Source organism: Rattus norvegicus, chromosome 14, assembly GCF_021556685.1.
Source record: "Rattus norvegicus strain SHRSP/BbbUtx chromosome 14, alternate assembly SHRSP_T2T, whole genome shotgun sequence".
NCBI classification, from domain to species: Eukaryota; Metazoa; Chordata; class Mammalia; order Rodentia; family Muridae; genus Rattus; species Rattus norvegicus.
This window is the reverse complement of record NC_141547.1, coordinates 29,552,839-29,567,610: the sequence shown is the minus strand read 5'-3', so window position 1 is coordinate 29,567,610 and position 14,772 is coordinate 29,552,839.

The following is a 14,772-nucleotide window of genomic DNA, read 5'->3' as shown; positions in this document are numbered from 1 at the left end:
AGAAGGGGCGGCACAGGTCTTCCTGGTTGCTGCCGCCGCAAAGAGCCCGTGGGCAGCACCCCGCGAGCGAACTTGAGCCTCGGGACCACAGGTAAGACCAACTTGTATGCTGCAAGTTACCTGCCTGGTGAACTCAAGACACAGGCCCACAGGAACAGCTGAAGACCTGTACAGAGGAAAAACTACACGCCCGAAAGCAGAACACTCTGTCCCCATAACTGGCTGAAAGAAAACAGTAAAACAGGTCTACAGCACTCCTGACACACAGGCTTATAGGGACAGTCTAGCCACTGTTAGAAATAGCAGAACAAAGTAACACTAGAGATAATCTGATGGCGAGAGGCAAGCGCAGGAACCCAAGCAACAGAAACCAAGTCTACATGGCATCAACGGAGCCCAATTCTCCCACCAAAACAAACATGGAATGTCCAAACAGACCAGAAAAGCAAGATCTAGTTTCAAAATCATATTTGATCATGATGCTGGAGGACTTCAAGAAAGACGTGAAGAACTCCCTTAGAGAAACACAGGAAAACATTAATAAACAAGTAGAAGCCTACAGAGAGGAATCGCAAAAATGCCTGAAAGAATTCCAGGAAAACATAAATAAACAAGTAGAAGCCCATAGAGAGGAGACACAAAAATCCCTGAAAGAATATCAGGAAATCACAAATAAACAAGTAGAAGCCCATAGAGAGGAGTCACAAAAATCCCTGAAAGAATTCCAGGAAAACACAATCAAACAGTTGAAGGAATTAAAAATGGAAATAAAAGCAATTAAGAAAGAACCCATGGAAACAACCCTGGATATAGAAAACCAAAAGAAGAGACAAGGAGCTGTAGATACAAGCTTCACCAACAGAATACAAGAGATGGAAGAAAGAATCTCAGGAGCAGAAGATTCCATAGAAATCATTGACTCAACTGTCAAAGATAATGTAAAGCGGAAAAAGCTACTGGTCCAAAACATACAGGAAATCCAGGACTCAATGAGAAGATCAAACCTAAGGATAATAGGTATAGAAGAGAGTGAAGACTCCGAGCTCAAAGAAACAGTAAATATCTTCAACAAAATCATAGAAGAAAACTTCCCTAATCTAAAAAAAGAGATACCCATAGGCATAGGAGAAGCCTACAGAACTCCAAATAGATTGGACCAGAAAAAAAACACCTCCCGTCACATAATAGTCAAAACACCAAACGCACAAAATAAAGAAAGAATATTAAAAGCAGTAAGGGAAAAAGGTCAAGTAACATATAAAGGCAGACCTATCAGAATCACACCAGACATTTCGCCAGAAACTATGAAGGCCAGAAGATACTGGACTGATGTCATACAGACCCTAAGAGAACACAAATGCCAGCCCAGGTTACTGTATCCTGTAAAACTCTCAATTAACATAGATGGAGAAAACAAGATATTCCATGACAAAACCAAATTTACACAATATATTTCTACAAATCCAGCACTACAAAGGATAATAAATGGTAAAGCCCAACATAAGGAGGCAAGCTATACCCTAGAAGAAGCAAGAAACTAATCGTCTTGGCAACAAAACAAAGAGAGTGAAAGCACACAAACATAACCTCACATCCAAATATGAATATAACAGGAAGCAATAATCACTCTTCCTTAATATCTCTCAATATCAATGTCCTCAACTCCCCAATAAAAAGACATAGATTAACAAACTGGATATGCAACGAGGACCATGCATTCTGCTGCCTACAGGAAACACACCTCAGAGACAAAGACAGACATTATCTCAGAGTGAAAGGCTGGAAAACAATTTTCCAAGAAAATGGTCAGAAGAAGCAAGCTGGAGTAGCCATTCTAATATCAAATAAAATCAATTTTCAACTAAAAGTCATCAAAAAAGATAAGGAAGGACACTTCATATTCATCAAAGGAAAAATCCACCAAGATGAACTCTCAATCCTAAATATCTATGCCCCAAATACAAGGGCACCTACATATGTAAAAGAAACCTTACTAAAGCTCAAAACACACATTGCACCTCACACAATAAAAGTGGGAGATTTCAACACCCCACTCTCATCAATGGACAGATCATGGAAACAGAAATTAAACAGAGATATAGACAGACTAAGAGAAGTCATGAGCCAAATGGACTTAACGGATATTTATAGAACATTCTATCCTAAAGCAAAATGATATACCTTCTTCTCAGCTCCTCATGGTACTTTCTCCAAAATTGACCATATAATTGGTCAAAAAACGGGCCTCAACAGGTACAGAAAGATAGAAATAATTCCATGCATGCTATCGGACCACCACGGCCTAAAAGTGGTCTTCAATAACAATCAAGGAAGAATGCCCACATATACTTGGAAATTGAACAATGCTCTACTCAATGATAACCTGGTCAAGAAAGAAATAAAGAAAGAAATTAAAAACTTTTTAGAATTTAATGAAAATGAAGGTACAACATACCCAAACTTATGGGACACAATGAAAGCTGTGCTAAGAGGAAAACTCATAGCTGTGAGTGCCTGCAGAAAGAAACAGGAAAGAGCATATGTCAGCAGCTTGACAGCACACCTAAAAGCTCTAGAACAAAAAGAAGCAAATACACCCAGGAGGAGTAGAAGGCAGGAAATAATCAAACTCAGAGTGGAAATCAACCAAGTAGAAACAAAAAGGACCATAGAAAGAATCAACAGAACCAAAAGTTGGTTCTTTGAGAAAATCAACAAGATAGATAAACCCTTAGCCAGACTAACGAGAGGACACAGAGAGTGCGTCCAAATTAACAAAATCAGAAATGAAAAGGGAGACATAACAACAGATTCAGAGGAAATTCAAAAAATCAACAGATCTTACTATAAAAACCTATATTCAACAAAACTTGAAAATCTTCAGGAAATGGACAATTTCCTAGACAGATACCAGGTACCGGAGTTAAATCAGGAACAGATAAACCAGTTAAACAACCCCATAACTCCTAAGGAAATAGAAGCAGTCATTAAAGGTCTCCCAACCAAAAAGAGCCCAGGTCCAGAGGGGTTTAGTGCAGAATTCTATCAAACCTTCATAGAAGACCTCATACCAATATTATCCAAACTATTCGACAAAATTGAAACAGATGGATCACTACCGAATACCTTCTACGAAGCCACAATTACTCTTATACCTAAACCACACAAAGACATAACAAAGAAAGAGAACTTCAGACCAATTTCCCTTATGAATATCGACGCAAAAATACTCAACAAAATTCTGGCAAACCGAATCCAAGAGCACATCAAAACAATCATCCACCATGATCAAGTAGGCTTCATCCCAGGCATGCAGGGATGGTTTAATATACGGAAAACCATCAATGTGATCCATTATATAAACAAACTGAAAGAACAAAACCACATGATCATTTCATTAGATGCTGAGAAAGCATTTGACAAAATTCAACACCCCTTCATGATAAAAGTCCTGGAAAGAATAGGAATTCAAGGTCCATACCTGAACATAGTAAAAGCCATATACAGCAAACCAGTTGCTAACATTAAACTAAATGGAGAGAAACTTGAAGCAATCCCACTAAAATCAGGAACTAGACAAGGCTGCCCACTCTCTCCCTACTTATTCAATATAGTTCTTGAAGTTCTAGGCAGAGCAATCAGACAACAAAAGGAGGTCAAGGGGATGCAGATCAGAAAAGAAGTCAAAATATCACTATTTGCAGATGATATGATAGTATATTTAAGTGATCCCAAAACTTCCACCAGAGAACTACTAAAGCTGATAAACAACTTCAGCAAAGTGGCTGGGTATAAAATTAACTCAAATAAATCAGTTGCCTTCCTCTATACAAAAGAGAAGCAAGCCGAGAAAGAAATTAGGGAAACGACACCCTTCATAATAGACCCAAATAATATAAAGTACCTCGGTGTGACTTTAACAAAGCAAGTAAAAGATCTGTACAATAAGAACTTCAAGACACTGAAGAAGGAAATTGAAGAAGACCTCAGAAGATGGAAAGATCTCCCATGCTCATGGATTGGCAGGATTAATATAGTAAAAATGGCCATTTTACCAAAAGCAATCTACAGATTCAATGCAATCCCCATCAAAATACCAATCCAATTCTTCAAAGAGTTAGACAGAACAATTTGCAAATTCATCTGGAATAACAAAAAACCCAGGATAGCTAAAGCTATCCTCAACAATAAAAGGACTTCAGGGGGAAATCACTGAACTCAAGCAGTATTACAGAGCAATAGTGATAAAAACTGCATGGTATTGGTACAGAGACAGACAGATAGACCAATGGAAAAGAATTGAAGACCCAGAAATGAACCCACACACCTATGGTCACTTGATTTTTGACAAAGGAGCCAAACCATCAAATGGAAAAAAGATAGCATTTTCAGCAAATGGTGCTGGTTCAACTGGAGGTTAACATGTAGAAGAATGCAGATCGATCCATGCTTATCACCCTGTACAAAGCTTAAGTCCAAGTGGATCAAGGACCTCCACATCAAACCAGACACACTCAAACTAATAGAAGAAAAACTAGGGAAGCATCTGGAACACATGGGCTCTGGAAAAAATTTCCTAAACAAAACACCAATGGCTTACGCTCTAAGATCAAGAATCGACAAATGGGATCTCATAAAACTGCAAAGCTTCTGTAAGGCAAAGGACACTGTGGTTAGGACAAAACGGCAACCAACAGATTGGGAAAAGATCTTTACCAATCCTACAACAGATAGAGGCCTTATATCCAAAATATACAAAGAACTCAAGAAGTTAGACCACAGGGAAACAAATAACCCTATTAAAAATGGGGTTCAGAGCTAAACAAAGAATTCACAGCTGAGGAATGCCGAATGGCTGAGAAACACCTAAAGAAATGTTCAACATCTTTAGTCATAAGGGGAATGCAAATCAAAACAACCCTGAGATTTCACCTCACACCAGTGAGAATGGCTAAGATCAAAAACTCAGGGGACAACAGATGCTGGCGAGGATGTGGAGAAAGAGAAACACTCCTCCATTGTTGGTGGGATTGCATACTGCTACAACCATTCTGGAAATCAGTCTGGAGGATCCTCAGAAAATTGGACATTGAACTGCCTGAGGATCCAGCTATACCTCTCTTGGGCATATACCCAAAAGATGCCCCAACATATAAAAAAGACACGTGCTCCACTATGTTCATTGCAGCCTTATTTATAATAGCCAGAAGCTGGAAAGAACCCAGATGCCCTTCAACAGAGGAATGGATACAGAAAATGTGGTACATCTACACAATGGAATATTACTCAGCTATCAAAAACAACGACTTTATGAAATTCGTAGGCAAATGGTTGGAACTGGAAAATATCATCCTGAGTGAGCTAACCCAATCACAGAAAGACATACATGGTATGCACTCATTGATAAGTGGCTATTAGCCCAAATGCTTGAATTACCCTAGATGCCTAGAACAAATGAAACTCAAGACGGATGATCAAAATGTGAATGCTTCACTCCTTCTTTAAAATGGGAACAAGAATACTCTTGGCAGGGAAGAGAGAGGTAAAGATTAAAACAGAGACTGAAGGAACACCCATTCAGAGCCTGCCCCACATGTGGCCCATACATATACAGCCACCCAATTAGACAAGATGGATGAAGCAAAGAAGTGCAGACCGACAGGAGCCGGATGTAGATCGCTCCTGAGAGACACAGCCAGAATACAGCAAATACAGAGGCGAATGCCAGCAGCAAACCACTGAGCTGAGAATAGGTCCCCTATTGAAGGAATCAGAGAAAGAACTGGAAGAGCTTGAAGGGGCTCGAGACCCCAAAAGTACAACAATGCAAGCAACCAGAGCTTCCAGGGACTAAGCCACTACGTAAAGACTATACATGGACTGACCCTGGACTCTGACCTCATAGGTAGCAATGAATATCCTAGTAAGAGCACCAGTGGAAGGGGAAGCCCTGGGTCCTGCTAAGACTGAACCCGCAGTGAACTAGACTGGTGGGGGGAGGGTGGCAATGGGGGGAGGGTGGGGAGGGGAACACCCATAAGAAAGGGGAGGGGGGAGGGGGATGTTTGCCCGAATACCAGGAAAGGGAATAACACTCGAAATGTATATAAGAAATACTCAAGTTAATAAAAAAAATAAAATGTAAAAAAAAATGAAGCTATGAAAATGAAATCTAGATTTTAGCGAGCCTGCAGCAATATGGAGATACCATACCTGCAGTATATCAGATAACGAGAGGTACATACAGGGAGTAGGGCCATGCAAAAAGAACTATAGATGTAGGCAACAAAGATGGAGAACCGAGCTACACAAGCCCTTTGATATAAAACAGAGATGCAGACATTCATGTTTAACTTACTCAGTTTCTGTCATTGTTTGGGCAACATTTCCTCACAATGCCTCCATTTCTTTTTTTCTGGAATTGCAATATTCTTTTGAAGTTGGACTGAATATGTTTTGAATTACACTGTGTCCAGAAACCATGGTACAGTGAGTTGAATGTGATAGTCTGGATTAGAAATGTCCCCCATTGTCATAGAAGTCAACATGACTTGTCAGTAAGATCCCTTTGTTGAAGACATGACAATCCTTGATCACTGGGTGTGGGAAATAAAACTGGGAAATGAAGCTCGGAAGCTGCCTCTCCTTTGGCTGGCTTTAGTGCAATCCATGTGAGAAGACATGTCATCGACAAGCTTAAAAATTGTGAGGCCTGCAAACTATAATAATTAGAGCATTGAGGTAATATTGGCACATAGAGTTAACCACCTGCTTTTTGATTTGGTGGAAGATCTATTTCATAGAAGAAAATACATGTCTGGTACTGTAAGTCTGGCAAAATTCATGAGCAGAGAGCACCTAGACTCAAGAGGTAAAAATCTGCTGATATTATTTTGCTAAACAGACATGGATTCACACTGGTATTTGAATACAAATATTGATTCCCTTAGATTAATTACAGGTATCAGTCCTCATTCAAGAAGCTAGATTTTGATATGGGAGAGTGAGGGAAGAATCTTAGGGTGAATCTATTCAAGAATACATTAAAATGATCTATAAAATTTTAAAAAAATTATAAAGACAGGAGAGGAGCAGGTTGAGATTAAATGTTTTTTAGGAAATTTGCGTGATTATAAAATCAAGATTTTAAACTACGTTGTGTGATAGATGCAAAACCATGTAAATACATCCAGACCCCATTGTATTATAAAGTTTAAGTAAAATAATTGAATCATATATAATTGTAAAATAAACAAGGCCATTAAATAACATCCATAATATTTGTAACTACAGGTTTCTTGGGCATAAAATTTTAGATATAGAATCACATCTTTATACTTTCTTCTTTGATATGTAATTGTTGCTACTTTAAATTTGTGCAATACTGGCCCTAATGAAGACTAAAGAAAAGGGTTTCTAATAGAAACTCTGGTAAGATGAGTCAATAGAAATATTCCTTATGAACATTCTAGTTATATAGGTGGGCTCTAAAACCCTTTCTAAGTATGAGAGTAAAGTGTTGCTAGCAAGAAAGGGAAAATCACAAATTCTTTTGACAATTTTGTTTAAATCTAGAAACACACTCTTTTTGGAGTCTGTTTGAAAGATAGTTCCCTGGCATGTACAAGACACTCGATATCCTGTGGGAGTCATGTCAGACAGCACAGTGACACCTGCATTCTTTATGGTTAGCTTGATACAAGGTGATGCAGGAAACGGCCCTTAAATATCATATCCAACAATTTTTAGCAAACCCAATTACAGAATTCCTTACTGACCTAAGACAGTTCTTGTGAACACATATCTCATGTTAATATTAGTATATAATAAGAAAATGAGAGTGTTCAGTCATAAATCTTACTATATTTCTCCATTGGAAATACAATGTCAAACAAGGAATATCAAATCATATTTTAGAAAACTTTTGCTAGGAAAATTTGATGTGCAAAGAACCATATGATATAGCAGTTTTTGTTCCTTCTTATAAAATGAAATTTCAATAAAATTATAAATTAATTAATATAAATTAATTCTTTGTCATGAGAATGCACTCTCTTAGCTTTAAAATATAGGAATTTTACACTAATCTTTATAACAAACACATGAAAAGTCTCCACTCTTTCTCACACAAATTATTGAACTGAAATATAAGACAAACCACTGGTAAATGTTGAGAAATAAATCCCAACTATCATATTGAAGCCTGTTTTTCTGATTACGTTTTATTTGCAAATGTGCCAAATATTCCGGGAAGGGTTTATATTGAACATCTGAGAAGTAATCCTCTTGAACTCTGGCAGAAAGAATAGAAAATAATCCTTTAGGATTTCTCAAATGATAAGAATTACTACCTGAAAGGACAGAATTTTACCAAAGCCTTAGGTGGAGTGATCTCCTCCCTGTCAAGGCCCCTTTAGCTTTCTTGTATCACAGAGTGATAGGACAGAAAAATAATGAGACAACAAAATAAATAAAGGAAAACAACAACAAAACAAACAAGAAATCAGGAAAATTTTAACGATGTCTGAGCAAAGAGAAATTGATCAACAGAATGACTCAGGCTTAATTCCAAAATCATAAATCATTTGAATTCCTATAGTTTATCATAGTATTAAATATCTAGTAGGTGATTATAAAAGATGCAAGAGGATGACAACATCTCCGGGATGTCCAATGACACAAACAGCAATTGCAAATGCACTCAACACTTTTGATACTGAGAATTGAGAGGAATGATAGGTTGATCAGATGAACACATATCTCATCCTAAGGCTTATTATACTCAGTTCCTTTCTACTTCCTCCATGTCTGAGATTGAAAATTGCAGCACTCTAGTAGTATTAATTTCTATTTACACTTTTACAGACTAGGACAAATAAAATTACCTGGAGAAACTCTACATAGTGCATGGCTTAATCATTGAGATTCAATTACCCTAGGAATCAAAGCAGGAAAAAGTTACATTATATGAACTTTGTTTAATAAAACCTTGATTCCATTACATTGTTCTGATAAATATTACCTGGATTTCTTATATCAATTTTGTTCCACTAAGATATGTTGACATACATGGGATTCAGGTCACTTGGAAAATTGTGTTTCTATTGATGCTTTCTAACAGAAATTATGATATTTGACAAATTATGTTTGCCTTATAATTTGTTTTCCCAATTTTATGTCAAAATGGAAGTCATTTATTTTCTTAACAGAGGAAATCCTCTCAGATGCCAATCTCAACATAGTTTAGAGACCATTATAAACACATTGTGAGGCAATGAAAGGGATCCTGGTTCCTGGTTGAGCTGAGGTTTGAAACCCCAGTGACCCTGAAAGGTGCCATTTCCCTAAGCTCCCAGGAAACCAGGCTGGTCACTAGCCTGCAGCTCTTTACAGATTTGTGACTATCAGACACATAAAGGCAACACCACAAGCCCCTTCACACAGGTAAAGGATGTGACCACAGGTCACATAGACTCAAGACAGATCTCCAGTATAATGAGGAATCTAAAGGCCTGGAGCCTTAGCCAATGACGCTTTCCTGCCCTGCAAAAGGTATTTATTCTCAGTGCCACTCTGAGAATGGTTTTATTTATCTACCTTCCGCCACGACAATAAATGCCTTGAAAACATGAACTGCCCCATTTCATGGGATACGTCATGGGGAGCCATAGAGAAGCCCTTTGCCTACCATCTAATCTCCAGAGAGAGGGCTTCCCTAAGTCTCCAGAGGTAGCTGCCACCAAGTGTACGGCCTACTGCAGTCCAGTCAAGAATTCTCAATGCAGGACCAGCTGGAGTGTCTCCCTTCCATTTCCCCCTCTTTCTGGGCTAGATCCAGCCCCTTGGCCTCTACTCTATTCTCAGCTCTTCCGTGGCATCCCAAGGTGACTGGATGCCCAAAAGCCCGAGAACCAGACAGCTCAGGCCTCCTTGCAGGTCCGGAGAACACCCCAGGTACTTAATGGTGGGGGCTTGCATCTGCTCTGCCACCAGGGAGGCTGGATGTGGGAAGTTTGACCATGCTTATCTCATGCTCAGCAGGTATTGAGCTGTGGGAAGCCTCAGGAACTACTCCTGGGGTGGGGAAGGACAGTGTGAGTCACAGGACAAAGCTGGAGCTGGCTCAGGGGTCCCCCAGCCTGCCAGGAGGTCTGGCCATCATATTCTCAGGCTCTTGGGCATCCCAGGCGGATGCTGTGGAAGAGCTAAGAACGGAGTGTGGACCCACAGGGTTGGATATAGTCTGGGGCGAAGGGGGAAAAGAGGAAACTCTGGCTGGTCACCGGAAACAGTCCTTGGCTTTTCAGAGGCAGGCTGCAGGCTTAGTGGTGGTGGCTGGGAACCCAGGGAGGCCTTCTACAGGAGACTAGATGGCAGCTCTGTGGGCAAAGGATTTCTCTACAGCTCCCTTCCCATGGCAGATTCCGGTTAAAAGAGGTATCCATGGTTTAAAGGCATTTTTTTTTGTCATGGCGCTAGGGGAATGAATAAAACCATACCCCACTTCTCAGAGTGGGTGTGAGATTAAATACCTTTTGTAGGGAGGAGTATCTAGGCAAGAAAGCTTCATTGGCTAAGCCTCCAGACCTTTAGATTCCTCATTATCCTGGAGATAAGTCTTGAACCTATGTGACCCGTGGTTACATCCTTTACCTGTGTAGGGGACTTGGGGTGTTGCCCTTCTGTGCTGTGAATGGCAGCAGGCTAGTGACCAGCCTGGTTTCCTGGGAGCTTAGGGAAACGCCTACCTTCTCTTCAGGGTCACTGGGGTTTCGAACCTCAGGTCAACCAGGGACCAAGGCTCCTTTTATTGTCTCACAGCATATTATGAATAAACAGTTTGTAGAATGCAGACTACAAGTTACCTGTCAAACAATGAAAAATATACAGTGTATATGTTCCTAAACCCTGAAAGAATAAGATAAACCAACTGATGTTTCTGCTCCTTGAATGCTAAGTAGCACGAGAATTATCCCTGTTTCTGTGCTTATGACTGGCCAATCCTTCACCTCTGAATCTTTTGAGGTGACGTGCTACATTCCTGAAACAAGAGTTCTACTGAATCCAAAACCTTTATTCCTCAAAGAATAGGCTTCTTTTGTTCTTTCCAAAGGCAACAACCAAGTGGTACTCTTAGCAAACCACAGTCCATTGAGTAAAGTGCATTTCAGTCTGGGAGAAGTTCTAAATGTTCTGTATCAACATTCTTTTGGCAGACAGACAATATTTTGCTATAAAATTATAAATAGAAACATATACTGGTAATAAGATGGTGAAATTAAGTTGCCATATTTAAGAGAAAGAACTTATAGTTTAGGACAAGCATAGTAGTGTGTATTCCAACATACAACTGGTGATGTGGAGGCTTGCCAAGGCTGCATAGTAACACACGCGCAAATGCGTGTGCGCGCACACACACACACACACACAGAGAGAGAAAGAGAGAGAGAGAGACAGAGACAGAGACAGAGAGAGACAGAGATAGAGAGACAGAGAGAGACAGAGACAGAGAGACAGAGAGACAGAGAGACAGAAAGACCCATCAGAGATAACAGAGACAGAGATAGAGAAAAAATATACAGAATTCTAAATAAGTATCTTATAGAAAGACACTCTCAGCCTCTACCCTCATCCATTCCAGAAGTCCCTGAGTGTAAGAAAGCCATTTCCTCCAGTGGGTAGAACTAAAAATTTATAATATATTGGCTGTCCTCTCCAGAGATAGCTAATTCCTTTATTCTCTACTTTGATCTTTGGTAAATAATGCATCAGTGAAATATTTCATCAATCATGAGCCTTCAGTTGCTACTTATAGAGTTATGGTTGAATAAATGAGTGAAGTACTCGTGATTTTTTTTTCTTACTAGATAAGGTACAAATGTAACTGTTGAGAAAAATCCCTAAAGGGAAGAATAGTTTTTATATCACCTCTTATTATTATAACTATTCCTGAAATGGTACCAAAATATCACAGTATAAAATAAAAGAGGAATTTCAAAGAAATAAGATCATTAATTTAGGTACATGCTGTAAATGTGGCCTAGGGGCAGGAAAAAAATCTTCTTAAAATTAAGGAGATTATTATCATTGTATTTTTCATTTATACCTAATAGTTAGAATTTAATAAGCAAGACAATCCTTTACATTCCTGTATCATATTTCACATGGGGAAGTGATTTCCTATGAATAATTCAATTCCCCACAGGTCAATAGACATCACATATATTTAAAATTAATCTGGATTTATCTCTTATTATGTCTTATGAAAACTTATCTTTTCATATGTGTTTCTGCTAACTCTTTCTTTATCTTCAGTTTTTAACCAAGAAATTGTCTCTGGAAAGTCTCTGATCATCTCTACACCAATTTCAAAGATTTTCTTATTCAATAATACAAAATTGAAAAAGACATTTTGTATTTCCTACTAGACCTTTTCTATTTCCTGGTCTGCATTTACATATTTATGTGTGTGTGTAGTTTGTATATGTAAATATATACATGTTTGAATATATGTATAATGTATGTTATATATTTTATATAAATATATTTAACTGAAACATGTTTACCACATATCTTTCATTGTAGGATGCTTATATGTAACTCTATAGAGCATGCTAAATAAATTAATGAATGAATAAAAATCAGAAAAAAATATGTCAGTGGAAACATAGTTCAAGACTCTACTGATCAGTTTTAAGTGGGAGGCCATAACATACTAAAATAGAAAAGAGTTAGCAGGCATTTATATAGGCAAATATCTCAGCTCTATTATGTAAGATCAATATGTAGTGAGGTCCAAAGAATAGCTACATACAAGGTCTAAGAAGTTATATAAAAAGGCAGGCAGGAAAATGTGTTGTAGATATAGAAAGCAAAGGAATATAATATAGATCTCATCTGTAAAACTGTGCATGCACCCACATGTGCGTGTGTGCACACACACACCCCCACATTACTTTTTTAAAGGTTGCTTTCAAGGAAAAGACAATAATGACATATTTCCAAAATACCTCAAAAAACTTAATAATCACATAAAAAGAGAAAATTCCCTAATTCATCACATACAAAATAAACATCTATCAATTAAACTCTTAAAATAATACTATAAATTCACAACTCCTTTAAGAAAATAAAGGAAAATCCAATGAAGCTGATGGGTTCAACAATTATTTTCAAACACGACTTGAAGTTGACTTGAAATGCGTAAGCAAATAAACCAAGAGTAGAAAACATAAAGGAATCGAATAAAATGTACCTAAATATCAGAGAAAAATCTCAAGTGTTGAACCTGATAGGAAAAGATGTTGAAGATGAAAGGTAAGATATTTGCAAATTATCATGAGGCATTCATGTTTAAAATATAAGAGAAACTCAAATTTGGTATAATGGTAAGTAAGCAGAAAAATTTCGAAACAGATAAAAGATGAAAATGGGCATTTCTAAAAATATATCCAAATGGCCAGTATATATGTGACAAAATTTTCAACCTCAGTAATCATCAGAAAGCTTAATCAAATCTTTAATGAGGTAGGTACCAGTCAAGCTTGTGTGATTATAACAAAACAGAAGCTGTGGAGAAATCGAAGTCATTTCTCAATAGTGATGAGTATCAAATTATAGTAAAAATGTGGCATGAGTGTTCTACAGGCACTGATTGTAAAATAAGTTTGATTTAGAAAATGTGTTACTAGAAATGCGTGTAGATAGATTTAATTTCTTAAAGCAATATCTCTACTCTCATTGTGACACAGTATTCAAGGTATGAACTACACTTGTACAACAGCCTTTCACAACTCAAATAGACAAAATGTCTTGTCAGGTACTCAAACTGGAATGCTCTTTAGTCAGAAAGGGAACATTGTGCTTTGTGAAAACCTGAATCAACGTATAAAAATATCAAATAAGAGAAGAGGTTGCTCGGAAAAGCACACTGTCCAGTTGCTCTCATGCATTTGTGTAATCTGTAAAGGTGGATGTCAAGGAAATTAAAAATAGAAAGATAGATAGCAGAGCCTGAAAAGAGGAGGATTAGAATGGCACTGATGTGTGTCAAGGACAAACAAGCCCTGCAAGGCATGATGGATAGATCCTAGAAAGTTACTGCTCAGCAGCAGGAGTCCCTTTGATAATTATGCATTAAGTTCTTGACAATTCATCTTGAGAGTAGATATACAGATGTTTTTATGACAAAATTATAAACACTAAATATGTTAAATAAGATATATGCTAGTAAAATATAACCACTTACGACCTACATGTATTTAAAAGGAGTTTACTTTCTAGGTCACATATATACAATTTTAATTTAAAAGTAATTTCAAACATAATCAAAAACTTGTACCTTTTAAAAAAATAAGTATTCATTTTCCTTGATAGATAATTCATTTCACTCAGCTGCAAACTGATTATGACAATGTTTCAAACACTTAGAAGAGTAAAACTGCACCATCCTTACACATCAGGAATTGAAAATTAATATTAATTTGATATTTCATCTATCCCAGTTCCAGAAGTTAATACCAAACCACAAAAGGCAATATTTTCAGGCTTAATAATTGGCAAACTTTTCGTTTCTACTTGGTTGATTTCAGCTCTGAGTTTGATTATTTCCTGCCTTCTAATCCTCTTGGGTGTATTTGCTTCTTTTTGTTCTAGAGCTTTAAGGTGTGCTGTCAAGCTGCTGACATATGCTCTCTCCTGTTTCTTTTTGCAGGCACTCAGAGCTATGAGTTTTCCTCTTAGTTTCATTAAATTCTAAGAAGTCTTTAATTT